General features: G+C 34.8%; 1 protein-coding gene and 1 long non-coding RNA gene across 3 annotated transcripts in view; one reads left to right on the top strand and one right to left on the bottom strand.

The window, feature by feature from the left end:
• Window positions 1-6017, top strand: part of Pdfr (Pigment-dispersing factor receptor) — a 192146-nt gene that overhangs the window by 75888 nt on the left and 110241 nt on the right. The window lies entirely within an intron of this gene.
• Window positions 1-6017, bottom strand: part of LOC145668692 (uncharacterized) — a 205072-nt gene that overhangs the window by 167757 nt on the left and 31298 nt on the right. The window lies entirely within an intron of this gene.

The raw sequence follows: 6017 nt of genomic DNA, 5'->3' as shown, positions 1-6017 counted from the left end.
TCACCTTATCTCTCCAGTAAATTATTGAGGATGAATTTTCTTCCAAAATTTTGAAGTATGGGAATGGCCATCCTCAGTATTTCGCACCCTGTGTAGCAGTGGTTCTAGGATTTAATTTATATTTCTTTCTTTCCTGAAATCTGATAATTTAAAAGTTTGCTTAGCCCTTGACGTTTGTCTAGTGGTGTACGTCTTTGGTGCGCCTAGGGTCGTGGTCGATTCCCAGTGGAAGACCTTACAAACACTGAACGCATTACTGTTCGGATTCTACAGGTCAGTGTCTCATGTAAATCTTCGTGCTGAAACGGGACGCTCAGCTTCAACATCAAACTGTGGTTAATGGTAAACTAACTGGATGCTGATCTGCCAGGTCGCATAGTATATTCACCAAGGAACTCAGGAAAAGTGTTGCTTTCTATGTTGAGATAAGATACTAATCTCAATAGACTGGAGTATGGGGTATATATTCAACACCAATGTTGTGTGAGACATGGATTTATAATTTAACATGATATTTCAATAATGTTACTCAACAGAAATAAACCTGAACCTCGTGCTGCAAAGACGCATAATGGACGAAGGAAAGAAGCATAATACAGAGTGTGAAAGTATACATTATTTTGCTTTCATTTTGACCGAACACAACTATTCTTTTTCAGAACATTGCTTATGTAGGTTTAACAGTTCTTTCGTCGTCACCTTTACGTTTATTTTTGCAGGATTATTGTCTATATGAGGTTGATTTCATTTTGTATAAGGTTTGATGTGAGGCCCAGTAGTGTCAACCTTGATACAGATTTGTTTCTGCACGTGAAAAAATGATTCATCTGGTTGGCGCCATGTATAATGTTTGATGTGAAGGTTAGTATAATGTTCAGTGTGTAAGTTACATAAATGATGGTGTGTGTTCTTTTGCCATCTGAGGGTGTTTGGATATTGCCACCACTTTATTGGCATTCTTTTAAAAACATTGCAGAAACCATAGCTTACTACTATGTTTACTATTAATAGTAAGTATGGTATGGTTTCCCCTATATATATTTAAAATAATGCCAATAAAGTGATGGCAATATCTAAACACCTCAGATGGCAAAAGAATACACACCGTCATTTATGTAACTTACACATTGAACATTATACTAACCTTCACATCAAACATTATACATGTCGCCAAGCAGATGAATGATTTTCTCACGTGCAGAAATAAATTTGTATCAAGCTTTACTGAGAAGCTTGCAATAAACGAGACATATTAAGCATGTGCTAAACTTGAAGTGGACAGCTTGAAATAAGCTTGAGGTGACAATCCTGTAGCAAGCATTATGTACCAAGTTTGAGATAAACTTGGTAACAAGCCTGTAGCAAGCATTATGTATCAAGTTTGAGATAAACTTGAGGTAACAAGCCTGTAGCAAGCATTATGTACCAAGTTTGAGATAAACTTGAGGTAACAAGCCTGTAGCAAGCATTATGTACCAAGTTTGAAATAAACTTGAGGTAACAAGCCTGTAGCAAGCATTATGTACCAAGTTTGAGATAAACTTGAGGTAACAAGCCTGGAGCAAGCATTACGTATCAAGTTTGAAATAAACTTGAGGTAACAAGCCTGTAGCATGCTTTATGTAACAAGTTTGCAATAAGCTTGAGCTGACAAGCTTGAAACAATCTTACAGTATAAGCCTACAATATGCTTGTCGCCTGTCAACTTCGTCGCTTGAATCAGCCTTGATATACGCTTACAGACTTGTCGTAACAAGCTTGGGACAAGCTTATATCCTTGTCACGACAAGCTTATATCATGCTTGTGGCAAGCTGTTTCTGCTATCTGGGTAGATGTCTCTAGGTGTTCTATCACTTGCCTGCCTGACGCAAATAGATGTCGCTACCAGCGCGACTGTTATACATAACGAAATCCTTGAATAACTGCGTAAATAATAAGATATGCAATCGTGATGGTTAGTGGACAAACTGAAAAAAATATATATAGCATGAAAGATTATTGATTTCCCTATGAACGTCCAAACCAAAGCAACTTCAATTATTTGTACAATAGCTATTTCTAATATCAATTTATGTAGAAATATAAACATTTGTACAACAAACGTTATTATCAGAAAAAGTTATAACAATGTTTGAACAAGAAAAAATCAATGTAAATAAATACATACATGCATAAAAATACCTACGTACATACATAAATACACACACACACACACACACACATATATATATATATATATATATATATATATATATATATATATTGTTGATGTAATTTAATTTTGCGTATATTAAAGATCCAAAGACGTACTTTGCTCTATATGTGTATGGTTGCGTGTGTCTAACAAACATTTTTAAAAAATCTAAATTTATCTAGGAAACTAGTATTCAGGTCGATTAATTAGAACTAGTAATCGAGGAATCAAAAAAATATAAAGTACATCATGGGTAGAGTACTGCTTCGTTTGATTGATAATTCATATGCGTATATATTTTATTTATATCACCTGGTTTTTCTCAAACCAGAGTTATTTTCTGGTTTCTATACCGAGAAACAAACAAGCAAACACGCGCTTTGGATGGTCATTATTTGAATACATACATGTTACTTGTCATAATCTGATACTATAAATTCAAAGTTCATTTAAATTATAAATAAAAACGTTACAATCACGAGTTAAAATTTAGTGATACATTTTCAAACTGACAGTAAAATGATCTTACGAACCCTTGCAAACAATTAATTCTATTGTATAATTAGTTTTAACAGGTGAAAAGTATCCAAAGATGAGACATATGGCGCGTCAGTGCATAAGTGAATCAAGTCCACTTTCGGTCATTTTCACATATATTTCCTCTTTAAGATCTCTATCAGAATCATATTTAAGAGTTTAAAAGGTTCGTGTCCAGACATTGTAAATAACTCTTATAATGTAAAAAAAATTGTTGATTTTCCTATCCACCCGTACAGTATAAACTTTGTCTTTTTTTCCAAAACTTTGTTAATTAGACTTAACTCCCTTGTACTCCGAATGCCCCATACTTCATTCAATAGATCTCGTTGAATTGAATAAATTGATGTGCGTAAGTGTATTCTTATGCATAGTTTTCGAGAAAACCAAGGTTAAAACTTTAAAAATTGATATTGTACAATAGCCACGCCATCTATTAACACGGAATTCAAACTGAAGTTCACCCTTATTAAGCCTTTTAATATGAGGCTACCAAGATTACAGTTCACAATGTGATTAATGGGATGTTAGTAAGGGTAAAAGTGGATCTGAAAAGGTAGGGATACGCTTAATGTCACGCCGTTCCCCGTGCCTATTTTTGTCCATTGATTTCTTTTGTCCAATGTATTTGTAAAAGTCAACGATCTGCACCCGCGTCCTTCCTCACTTTTACTCCTGCATATAGCCCAAAGCAGGGGCGTCATTTCAGACTTCGCTTGAGGGAGGCAAGAGCACTACCGACATAAGATTTTCACGTTTCGTAGTAGTATAATAGCAGACAGTCGATTAAAGTATATATATTCTTCAAACTCTTGGAGGGGGCAATTGCCCCCTCCTGCCCCTCCTAAATGACGCCTCTGGCCCAAAGTCATGATTAACATTTAAAACTTCTAATTTTTGTTGATCTACAGTGTTGATTGACGATAAAGACACGAATCAGTAGATAGACCCCTTGAGTTGATCCTTGGGGATAAATTCTTATGTGTAGTTTTTTGAGAAAATCACCAAAAAATGATTTTTTTATGCTCATATGTATGTCGTTCGGTGCTAATGATATTTGATAGCTTTCATTCTGTTGCAATAGAGTATTTATTTACGTATTTTATATATGTTAAAAATACTATGTTAAATAGCAGGTTGTGTCTATTGTTATTCATTTTCTCCTTACTGCGAGACACATATTCCTAACATTGACACACACATACTACTCGTAAACAAATAAAAGAAACAAGAACATGAATGAGCATTTACGAAGGAATGGGATCCTTGAACACATACTTTAGTTACTTGAAGAAATATTTAAGAATTCTTGAACAAAACATTTTATTAAATATGTTCATGTAGTGCTGCGTTGAAACATGGCAGAATAATGCACACTTTATCTGTGAAAAAGAAACGGGAAATATAACTAGAATCCGCTGAATACCAGAAGAGAACAGGGTAAAAAAAAAAAAAATGACATTTGCTTAATTAAAAGAGAAAAATGCTTGAGAAAAGGATGTTGTCGCAACCAGGAATGGAAACCTGGGTCCACTTGCACAAATGAAATGAAATGAAATCTTTGAGTTTAGGCTAAAGGAGACGGTGATAATGAGTAATGAAGAAATGGTGGAATGAAGAAAGTGGGAGGAAACGGGAGAACCCCGAGAAAACCCACGCACACGGTGTTTGTCCACCACAAAGTTCACTTGGCGGGGGCTGGGTTCGAACCCGGGACCCCAAGCGCCAGAGCCACTTGTACAAAAGTAACCAGTGCTATCCACTAGACTAACAGGGAAAGCTGAGAAAAAATCTACGCGTGATAATTCAAATTCAAGCATGTCATTTTATTTGTCTGAGCATAATCGAATGATTGATATACGATTATGTTTTATCTTTGGACAATATTTTTTCGTGAAATGGAAAATAAAGTTTAAGAAATCTTTCAGTTTCACGTTTATCGATTATGTTCTGTACGCTAAGGGAAAAGATGATTAAGACAAGTGAATGATGATGAAAGAATTGGTAGAATGAAAAAGTGAGAGGAAATGGAGGTACACCGAGAAAACCCAAAGACATGATGTTGTCCACCACAAACTTACTTGGAACCAGAAACCCCAGGCACCACACCCCAAGCGCTCTACCACTGAGCCACTGTTTCCCCCCCAAAATAAAATTTCAGAGTTGATCGTAATATTGTGCTATATTTTCATGAACCCCTCTACGTATTGTCGCCTTCTTAGCGCCACAATGAATAACTTCAAAATCTTATTCTTCAGTATTCAGTCTCATATGAATAGGTGTCATGATTTTCGTTCAGCATCAACTTTTTATTTACAAAATATTTTTTTTTTATTTTCTCAAATCCTACGCATGAGCTTCCACACTGACACATGTGCGTTTTGTTTAGCTGAGTCAGATCTATCGATTGTTATATGTATTATCTTGGACTTTTTATATCGTTAAACGCTAATTATACTTGTTTAATTTTATTTAGATCGAAGTCTATTCCTTTTCATTCAAATAACATCTTAATTGAAGTATCTTGTTACTAACATCGTTTGAAGCTCAGGCAGCTTGATAACATAATGGACACAGATGTGCATAAAGGGAGAGTCCTTATCACAAAAAGAACACCATTGAAATTTTATGGCATAGTTTTCAATCTTAATGAATCGTAATAGTATAATTACTTATATCATTGAGACAGGTGTGCTTAAGGATTTTCAGTGTCTGCACCATGCTTATTATTATTATTATTATTATTATTATTATTATTATTATTATTATTATTATTATTATTATTATTATTATTATTATTATTGTTATTATTATTATTATTATTCCATTGATCTATTTGGAGAAGTATTCCTTGCTTTTCTTTGAAGTGAATTTGAAATTTAACTCTCTCGCTGCCAAGCTGGTTTCCGGTGACTGTCACTGTGGGGCCAGGTGATTTTTTTTAACTTACTGTAATCAGAACGGTGTAATTTTTAATATATGTTGTTGTTTTGTCTTATTGGCTTCGTATTGAGGTCTTGGTGGAAGTATCCACCCGTGGTACACGTAAATTTACATCCTGAGGCTACGCGTACCATCGGTTACGTGTCCACGAGTAAAGATTGCGTGTCGACGGGTGGTACACGTTGCCTCCTGAAGTGAGTATGGTGCGATCACCGGTTGTACACGTGACAGCGAGTGTTAATGGTTTGATTTTACTACTTCTCTTTGTCAAATCTGTTTAAATTTCTCTTTGAGAATATTAAGTTCTGTGAAGTAATAATTTTAATATTTATAAATCAAATT

This window comes from Thermobia domestica, chromosome 13 (assembly GCF_964235325.1).
Source record: "Thermobia domestica chromosome 13, izTheDome1.hap1.1, whole genome shotgun sequence".
NCBI classification, from domain to species: domain Eukaryota; kingdom Metazoa; phylum Arthropoda; class Insecta; order Zygentoma; family Lepismatidae; genus Thermobia; species Thermobia domestica.
The sequence above is the reverse complement of the archived record's forward strand: the minus strand, read 5'-3'. Positions and strand labels throughout refer to the sequence as shown.